The sequence below is a fragment of the Xenopus laevis genome, chromosome 3L (genome assembly GCF_017654675.1).
Source record: "Xenopus laevis strain J_2021 chromosome 3L, Xenopus_laevis_v10.1, whole genome shotgun sequence".
NCBI classification, from domain to species: Eukaryota; Metazoa; Chordata; class Amphibia; order Anura; family Pipidae; genus Xenopus; species Xenopus laevis.
In genome coordinates this window covers 96,758,030-96,769,051 of record NC_054375.1, presented here as the reverse complement: position 1 = coordinate 96,769,051, position 11,022 = coordinate 96,758,030, and positions in this window count along the sequence as shown.

The following is an 11,022-nucleotide window of genomic DNA, read 5'->3' as shown; positions in this document are numbered from 1 at the left end:
AGAGTTTGTATATCTCTGGTCTCTCTTGGTCTTGTATTTAGTTTTATTTCAGCTGGCTTGCAACATTGCCAGAACATGGGGGTAAATTTATCATAGAGTGAAGTTCCGCCACTAGAGTGAAATTCCGCAGCTCACAATTCATTTCTATGGGATTTTGAAAGGCATATTTATCAATGGGTGAAAGTGAAAGTTCACCCTTTGATAAATACGTCTTTAAAAATCCCATAGAAATGAATGGAAAGTGGCGGAATTTCACTATTAACTTCACTCTTTGATAAATATACCCCATAGAGTGCAGAGAGTGCTGCTTTTAAAGGCATTTATGTATACCTAATTCACGTCAGGCCATTCTGTTCTCTTTGTATTGTTTTTGACATTTTTGCCCTGATGAAGACAATTTACGGTTGAAACGTGTAGGGCCAATATCGTTGTTCTGTTTATTTTTCATGTAATAAAACGAATATATGTTTTCATTTGAGGGTTCAATCTTCCTCCTTATTGAAATTACTCCACTTAATAAGATCTATTATTTTCCTTCTTTGCTTTTCTTTCTGTTCTGATCTTTTTTGTTAATTTTTGCTTTGTATATTGAAAACTAATAAAACACTGTAAAAAAATTAACTTACAGTATCTTATAGACAGTAGAAATCTAAGCAATTTTTGTTCTTCTTGTGTTTATCCTGTCTGGTTGCAAGTGGGGGTTATTTAAGCAGTTTGATTGGCTTGAGTGCAATTTTTATTTTATTTTATCCATGCAGTCTGCCATTAATATCACTGCCTGGTTGCATCAGTTAGTGATTCTAATAACTGGACAATAGTGTGCTCCTTTAGTTTGCATCCGGAATCATAGAATTTTCAATCAATGGCAGTTAACAAGCAAGTTAAGAAATTCAAAACCCTCATGATTAAAAGTAACGTTACATGTGACATATGCAGTTAATTTTAAGGAGGGCCAATCACTGAGCTTGCAGGGCGCCAGCTCTGAATTAGCTCTTATGTCTTCATGTTTCCTAGAATAGTGTTCTGTATGAGTTCAACTTTTCTTCTAAATTTTACAAGGGAAACGGAAGAACTTCTGAAAAGCCAGGAGACAGGACGTTTCCTTATCGGATTAAGTCAAAGAACATTTGGTTACATCTTGTCCTACAAGTAAGTTTAAGTGACTTGTAGAAAATTACTGGTTGCTGTGTCTTACTTGGTAAAAAAAAAAGTATTGTAGTTATTTGTGATCTGATGCAATACGACACAAATTATGAATGAAGAGGTAAAAGATGAAGAATAAACATGAAGTCTCTAAAAGCTTTACATTCCATTTTTATATTGAATTCCTTATCAGGCCTTCCCGGTCAGAAACAATGTGCTTGTCATTATTACAACGTAATAGGTTTCCAGTGGTTTAATACATGGGAAATAATGTATTAGCATTATTATATGCATTTTGATTTTAGCAAAGCATTTGACATTTTATATGAAAGCATATATTAGCTATAATAAATTGCTAAGAATTGACAAAGTTGCTCAGTAGAGGATAAAATGCTTTTATCCTAGCTTTTTATTCGTCAGTGGTGTGTATTCTGAGGTACCATGAGAAACAATGTAACTGTTACCTTTGTAATAGTTATTGGCACATTGTCAAGGTCACTCTTCCTGCAGTAGCGTTTATGTGCTAAGTGCTCCCAATAATAAACCTATTAGATTTCACATTTAATTTTTATGATATTTGCACTAAGACATTCTCGCCGACCCTTCTATAGATATCTCCTTTCTTCAATGTGGCGTTAACACAATTTTAATATAGCTTTTATAATGGTCCAGAGAATTACATTATCTGTCACATGGGGAATACTTGGGAAAACAGCCTACACAAACCTAACATCATTATAAAGTCAACGCCCAGCTGGAATTCTGGCATAGTGCAAGAAAAAAAGCAGCTGGGAGTTAGAGTAGATTGGAAAAGGTACAATGAAGCACCTTTCATCTGCTTGTCCATGTTCTCCAATGGCATAACTTCTTCATTTTTTAGGAGATTGTCTAGTAGCGAGTTGGATACATATGTTGCAGGTGTGGGTTGTTCATACAAGCAGGTAAAAATGTGGGCTGCTCTGCAGGCAAGGGTCTAGTGTTGGACACAAACAGTCCTCTACTGGGAATTGTAGTCAAGCAACAGTGGAATACTGTCCAAGAATGGCAAGTGCTCTCTAAATAAACATATGAAAATAAAATGTGTTGGCCCATGGTTGTATACTGGTTATTTTTTAAACCATAGAGCCAAATTGTATTTATACTAGAGAATCACCAACTGGATCACTACATACGTACAGCACCAACCTATTAGCATATACAGTTCACAGGATAATACTGTAATCCAATTACGTTTCCTACTTTCAGTAGTGCGGCTATTGCAATGGCTTCATTCAATGTCCTCCTCCTTTTTGGTCACATATGTGGGCCATCCTTTAAAAAAGGAACTATTGCAAAAATGTAAATACTCTTCACTATCCCATTTTCAACATCAGTCTCTTTTAATTCTCTCTTCGAGCAGGAGTTGGAGTCAGTCTTAGGGGCAAATTCACTAAGGCGCGAAGCGCCGAACGCTAGCGTTAATTCGCTAGCGTTTGGCATTTTCGCTACTGCGCAAATTCACTAACAAACGCTGGCGTAGTTTCGCTAGTGTTACTTCACAACCTTACGCCAGGCGAATCTTCGCTAGCGACGAAATTACGCAAATTCACTAACTTGCGCAATGTACTGAACGCTACCTTTTACGCTAGACTTCCTTCGCCACCTCAGACCTGGCGAAGCGCAATAGAGTAGATAGGGATTGTTTAAAAAAAACAATTTTTTTTCTAAGTCCCAAAAAAAAACGCTTGCGTGTTTTCTACATGATGGCTGATAGGCTGAAAAAGATCGAAATTTTTTTGGGGCTCCCCTTAATCCCCCCTACATTTCCTGACTCATGGCAACTTACCTAGACAGTGGGCACATGTGTAGGGCAAAATAAAATTTTTATTTGCTGATTTGAAGGTTTTCTAGGCATTTGTAGTGCAGATACATGTTCCTCCATTGAAATTTGAATTTCGTGCCGTATGCAAATTAGCCTTCGCTAGCGTAACTTCGCTTTATATAGCGAATCAACGCTAGCGCAACTTCGCAACCTTACGCTACCCCTGTGCGCAACTTCGGATTTTAGTGAATTTGCGGAGCGCTGGCGAAACTACGCCTGGCGAAGTGCGGCGAAGTGTGGCTAAGTTGCGCCTGGCGCAACTTCGCATCTTAGTGAATTTGCCCCTTAGACTGACAGTTAGGTCTAATGCATCTCATGGGTGGTACTCCATTTGCCACTCAGATCAGATGACTCTTTCAAAATAACCAGAAATCATGTCTCTCTACATGCTGGATTTGTGCTAAACTCTGTTATTTTGTTAGATTTCGTTTGTGCTGGAGTTGATTATTTAAGTTAGCTCTAAATTATCTGTTAGGAAAGAGAGCTCCCCCCTAAAAGATGTATTAGACCTACCTGTAAATCAAAATCTGACCCTGAATTCTGCATGAAGAGAGAATGATGAAGGGGGGTCATGAAGATTAACTTGATTATTTTAGAAATGGTGTCAAATTTTTAACTAATCATATTTAGAAAGTTTCTTATTTCTATGAGATAAAGCTCATCTTACATTTTCATGTTTGAGATATTTCCCCTTTAAGCAGATGTTTTGTGTTTGATTTGCTCTCCAGTCCATGGTCATGGTTTGTCTTTTTCTACATTATTATTATTGCAGAGGTAGAGACAGGTGCCGCCATTTTGTCATAAATCAATTGTTGAACGGAGAATTGGTGGTATCCGGTGATTCCAAGTCTCATAAAAATCTGTCTGCACTTGTAAATCATTACCAAACGTCACCTATCTATCCATATGGAGAAAAACTAACAAAGTCTTACATCAAGGTACAGTGTTATATATTATATGAATGTTATGCATTGTAAATTCTGGATCAGCCTATTTGTTTGCAACATTGCTTTTTTCCCATAGTTTCTATATCTCCCATCTCAGAAAAGAAATAAAATGCAAAATACTGAAAGCAACTAAGGTTAGTTTTTAAAACATGGAATTCTTGTGTTCGTATGAGATAGGCCTCTTTGGTTGTGCCATGTCACTCCAGTAATGTCCAAGGTTTAATTATGTTGCTGGACCTGGTAGAAAACAGAATGATCACAGTGTGCATAGGGAACTGTTAAATGTTAATGATTCGTTTTTGAAACAGGATGGTGACTGAAGACGATGGGCAAGAAGCAAGAGAAGTGAAAAAAGTACAATTATAGGATCTGTTATGGAGTTATGGAATGGATTGCCTGTTCCCTCCTGAACACTATAGGTTCCAGACAGCAGAATTGAGTTGTTCACCTTCCAAACACTTTTCTTACTTGAGTTGTTTTCAGAATTTACACTTCAATATTAGAAAAACAGTCACACATAGAAAATACTAAATAATTGGAAATGTCTATTTCTGGTGAACTATCTGAAACCAACTGAACTGAAAAAGAGTGTTGGAAGGTGAACAATCCATTTAAACAGAGAAAACATTCTCTCTTTAGCAACAGCTTCCTTGATGCTTACATCTTCCACTATGGAGAACTTAAAGGCAAAACTCACTTTTTGCCATATTCTTTTGGTCACTCTACCACACTGTATGACAAAATGTGCTTGACTGTTTCACCTTGTAAGCAGTAACGTAACTAAAGGGGGGTGGGCCCTGGCTCGGGACGCGTAGCCGGGCCCCCCTCCTTACGCTATTTTCGGCCAGAATCCAGTGGCATGCGAGCTGCCGGGGGGCCCTGAGGGGGTGTGGGCCCTGGCCCAATTGCACCCCTGCTCCCCCGGTAGTTACGCCACTGCTTGTAAGTTTAATGCACAGACATTATATCCAAAAAGATATGACATGAATCACCCTTACTCACTAAGGGTGATTGATGTGATATATTTTTGAGTATAATGTCTTCATTGGTTTTAAATGGCATGTGCCTATGAGTATGCACTAAGCCCGGACTAAGGGAATGTTGCTTATCTAATTATTGATGGGCACACAAGGTGCCATTACTTCATCTGTTGCTGGCCCTGGAAAGATGCATATCAGTAACTCAGAATCCTAGTACAGTATAACAGTTACAGAACTGAATTGTGTCATTTGTCTCAATACAAACAGTTTAATGTCTTTAAAACGAAAACAAATATAAATAAGAAAAGTGGCACATAAGTGGCAATGCAATCAGGGACTAGTCCCTGTTGTTTACTAGTTGAATAAGGCATACACAACTTCAGAGGCCAGGGTATGCAAATGATATCTTTTGGTTTTTAAGATGAAGAAAAAAGATATGCGCTAAAACATGATCGGCATACTGAATAGGTAATGATTAGCAGGAAACAAAATAATTACAGTATTTTCTACCAATAAAATTCTCTGGAATGGCAGACAAAGAAAGTAAAACAGGAGTCTATGGTCAATTAAAACACTGTTTCATTTGCAGTTTTCAGATTTTAACAAGTATGATGAGATTGAGCCAGGGTTCCAGAATAAAAAGGGGCAAAATAAAAAGGGACAGAATAACTCAAATCAGGATGATTCTTCAGTGTCACAATCCAAGAACAAGACAAGAAGCAATCAAGAAAAAATGAATATGGCCTGTGTCAAGGTATGTTACTGTCATTATGCCTTTCCCCAAGCTACTGACCCCAAAGCCAGGCCAGATTAGTGTGTAGAGGCAAACTGCACCAAGACACATGGGATTTCTAGACTCTACATCACCTGCAATGGGAGAGGGAATTCAGTTATGTATATCCAGTTATAAAGTGATTAAATGGGAGATAATTCATTGAGGACCTCCACCTCCCGACACCAATAGCAAGAGATTAGGCTAAGGCAGTTTGGATGTGGAGGATCATGTGGCCCTCCCTGGTAATTCTATGACTTCTATAACTGTAGACCTGAGGGCTAATTTATAAATGAGACACAAGATGCAAAGAAAAAAACACTAGGCACATTTGCATGTGGGCATAACCTATGGCAACCAGTCATATTGTTACTTTCATTGTTCTTCCTGCAGCTGGCAGAAAAAAAGCCAATCACTGAATGTATGTGAATGTGTTTTGCACTCCATGCACCTTGTCCCTCCGCCTTCTGAACACTTCTAGAACACTTTATCTTGTCAGCACTTGTACCTATCCAATATTAAATGACCTCTCATATCTCTTACCTTGATAAAAGTATAAACTTTCACAAGAGCAAATGCTTTCCAAGCATTACTGCATAGAATAGTACAAGTCATTTGATACAGTTAACACTCTTCTGTAGGACATAGCACCACCTTTGCCAGAAAGAAACATCTCTTTGGCTGATCATTTGCAGGAAGATGTTGGGGATCAAGAAATCTTCAGACGCGTCAGCAAAGCTGGGTTTTCTATGTCTAGTGGAAGTGCAGAAGCAACAGTGCAACAGCACAAAGAAGCCAGTGAGAACGTGTATGCCCAGGTTACCAAAGGAGGTGCCTTTCATTCGTTAGTCAAAGAGACACATGTTAACCAAAAGAACACTGTGCAAACTGTGGTACCAGACGTTATATATTCTGAAGTTAAATTAAGCAAACATGTTCCTACAGCCCTGGGGCACCTTCAGAGATTCTCTCAGTCAACATCTACAAGTCAAGAAACAGTAAAAATGACATTAGACACCAAGTCCCAGAATGGAGAATATGAAGTGGTGGAGTTGAATTTTGCATCATCCATTCAGTGCAGTGACAGGTTTCACACTAAAATTTTGGGAGGCCAAATGCTACCTCAAGGAGTGGAAAACATATATTCGTATTGCAAAGGTTATCAACCTGAGCTTGAGGACACGTATGAACCGCTTCCTTTGACTGGACTCAAAGCCCAAAATAAGAGGCACGACTATAACCAGATCACCAGTTTCTCAGAAAACTGCAGAACCTCCACCTGCGATCAATGGTCCAGTCGAACACCCAAAGACACCGTCACTGAAAATGAGAGAGCACGCATTGCCACATCATTACAGAGTAATGTGTATGAGACCATTGAGAGAGGTGTCTCAAAACTCGCTGTAAAAAAGCAGACTGCAGCACAGAAGGTATGTCCAGGTGTAAGCCCTATGGGTTTCCCATATTTACTTATTTATGTTGCAGTTCACTGTTATGTGCTGTATTATGAACTAAGTAGGGATGCACCGAATCCAGAATTTCGTTTGGGATTCGGCCAGGATTCGGCCTTTTTCAGCAGGAATCGGATTCAGCTGAATCCTTTTGCCCAGCCGAACCAAATCCGAATCCTAATTTGCATATGCAAATTAGGGTCAGGGAGGGAGACTGCGTGACTTTTGTCACAAAACAAGGAAGTAAAAATGTTTCCCATCCCTAATTTGAGGGATTTCATGGGAGGTGTAATTTTTAACATTCAAGTTATTTTACATAAGGACATCACTAAACTGCATTTTCTGATGCTTCACTCTTCACTGAGCAACAGATTTTTCATCCAGCTCTTAGTGAAAAGCAAAACATCCAAGGGGATACAATTAGTTGTGCCCCCAGGTACTTGTGTGAACTATTTACAAAAAAACTGAAAAAAAAGTATATAGAATAACACAATATATACGATACAATATTGTTTACAGAGATGTACCCGCACTCCATTTTATCGCGAATCAAAAGTATTTGATTTTAATGCATATCCAACATTTCAGACCACTTTCTCAAGGCCCTAAAGTGGGCCAAAACGTTGGATATGCATTATAATAAAAATACATTTGATTCACGATAAAATGGAGTGCGCATCCTTCCATTATATTGTATGAAGTTATTTTGACCCTTGCACCCGGCAAAGTCTTCAATCCGGTAAGAGTGCAGACGCCGGACATAAATTATGTGTATATATATATATATATATATATATATATATATATAAAGTCCAGCAAAGAAAGGAAGCACTCACGTCATAAAGGTTTTTTAGAAGTCCTTTACTAAATCATGTAGACATCAATGTCTACATGATTTAGTTAAAGACTTCTAAAAAACCTTTTTGCTGTGAGTGCTTCCTTTCATTGCTGGACTTTATATTGAATTTGGTTAGCACCCGGTGAAATTGTCTAATGGTGGAGGTGAGTGCCGGTAACCAATGGTTCTATATATATATATATATATATATATATATATATATATATATATATATATATATACACTCATATAAAGAATTTGTTGGGGGGAAGTTGACACCATGGTCCATTAGAGATATACAATATATATACATTATCATCTAAGCAATCAAAATAGCCATATCAAAGCTTTTATATTAAAGTCAAAATCAAATATTCTTTACATTTGGAAATGTGATTTTTTTTATCCTCTTTTTTTACAGAATGAAAAACAGAAAAGATTCTTTTTTGCGGAAAAGAAGAAATAAAGGAATTAAATTAACCTGAGATCAGAGTGTGGTGTCAGGACATTATATTTTACATAGCGTCTGCTGTGGAAAGAATAGATTAAACAGCTAGAAGAGTGCTCATGGAGAAGATTGCTGTATTAGGATGCAACAGAATTCATGATGTTGAATGATGAGAATGATGCTGTAAATATTCACCTTAACTTACTTCATTAAGATGGAGCACTTGCAGAACACTCTCCTCTGCAAATATGAGACAAGAAACATCTATTTTGGCACTGAACATTTTTTCATATAGATGGAACAGACTGTATTTAAGCTTCAAACTCATTGTTTGTGGCAATTCACCAAGGGCTGAAGTTAGTCAAAGTTGTCAATTTAAGAGCTGAATTTTCCTTATAGTAACTGGAAATTAGTCTTTTAATACTGAGGGTACAACTGCGTTTTCTGCAATGCCATAGACGTGCAGGTTTACCTGCAATATCTCCCAATCTGCCACTAATTCAGTTTAAATAAAGTAGTAAAAGAACAGATCAGCCGATGTTCTGCCCTGACAGCAATAGTACGAAAGTTTATGTCCAACAAAAGCTAGTGACAGTCTCCCATTGAAAATCTTCAGATCGGCAATACACGCAGAGATATTATCGGCAGCCGTCAGAAATTTTCTAACCTGTCTGAACGACCGATCGCCATAGCACGAAAAATGTCGGGAAACTCCACACACGGTCCGAAAATCGTACGAATCGAGAATTCGTGCAATTATATCTGTACGTCTATGGCCAGCTTGAGGCGAGTGCAGGGGATAGATGACGGGTGACAGCAGCACCAGAAACACCCTTGAAGCACCAGAAAGATATACTTTCTTGTATTAAGCATTTCTATCTTCTTTTTTAATTAAAATATAAACTCTGTACAGGTATTCTGTACACCTGATTCCTTTTACATGTTGCCTGAAGTTGCCAACAACCCTTGTCTGAGCCATTTTCTCCTAGGTGTCAGCCTACTGTTGTTATACTAGTCTGAATACCCAAAGTGGAATGGGTTCCCTACAGGTGCCACTGCAGAAAGCAAGGGCTTCCAAAAGGTTGTTGGTGAACACCAATACTAGTGGGCAACTCTTGCTTTCGTGAGGAGCTTGTGACAGATGGTGGTGTCCATTGTGCATACACATGCTGGCAGAAACTTTACATGGGCTGCTCTTACCACCACTGTAAAGGGGTTGTGCATTCTGCCTGTCTCTGCTCCCTATTGGGGATTATGGGAAATACACTTCCTAATGCCCATTTAGGCGTAATAGGAGGACCTCAGCCCAGAAATGCTCAATTAAAGTCTTGATGGCAAATGGAAGTGACCAGTGATTTATATGGTTCTCCAGTATCCTTAAAGGAGAAGGAAACCCCCTGGGCAAAAAATCACTCCCCCCTCCCCTATGTTGCCCCCCCTCCCTCCTCCACCCTGGCCTACCTGTCCCCCCGGGCAAATGCCAATAACTTGTTACTCACCTCTCTGCGCAGGTCCTGTCCACGGAGCTCACAGGCATCATCTTCTCCCAAGTGGTCTTCTTCCTGCTTTGATCGGCATCTTCTGGCGCATGCGCAGTAGGAGCATTTACCGGTACGGATCTACTGCGCATGCGCCAAATGTCACAAAGTGAAATCGGAAAACTTCGTGACATTCGGCGCAAGCGCAGTAGATCCGTACCGGTAAATGCTCCTACTGCACATGCGCCAAAAACGCAGATCAAAGCAGGGAGAAGATGGCGCCTGTCAGCTCCGTGGACAGGACCTGCGCAGAGGGATGAGTAACAAGTTAGGGGCATTTGCCCGGCGGAAAATGTAGGCCGGGGGGAGGAGGGGGGGGCAACACAGGGGAGGGTTTTTGCACCCAGGGAATTTACTTCTCCTTTAAAGGGTTAACAGATTTCTGTATATGATATCATAATTTTATTATAATCAAGGCCTCAAACAAGAGATATGAGACATAAGTGGCCTACTAAATGTAAAGCTATACAGCATTGGCTTATGCAGTATATTACACAGTATATTGATAAAAGTTTTATTTGTCTATACATCGTCTTTAAGACATTGTCACAGAAAAAGGGGGGAAGCACATAGAATATCCATGTATTTTTCTTGCTTTGAATGTGTCATTAGTGTCCCCAGATTTTTTTAGCGTTTTATAGATAATTATATTTCCACAAACACATTTTTTCTGCATGTTTAACAAAGTATGTTACTGCCAGCCTTAAGGAGTCTCCTGAGCAAAGGACCACTCCCTGAAGGAATCTAACATTAGAAGTGTGGTGACAAAATATTTCACTTGATTTTAATTTAATTTCACTGGAAAAATAAAATAAAATTTTTGGGGGAAGCAAGACCTGCAATGGTTTTATCCAAATCTTATTACACATGGACATTACCAAACATAATACCCTACAGAGACTTGCAGTTAGAAGGCATTTATTGTTGCTTCCATGTCTAGGTGCCATCTGTATTCACTCTGAAAAAGTCCCTCGTAGATATTAATTTAAGACAACTATGTATCCAAGTAATGATGTTGTATTTCATTTTTGCTTTTTGTTCCAA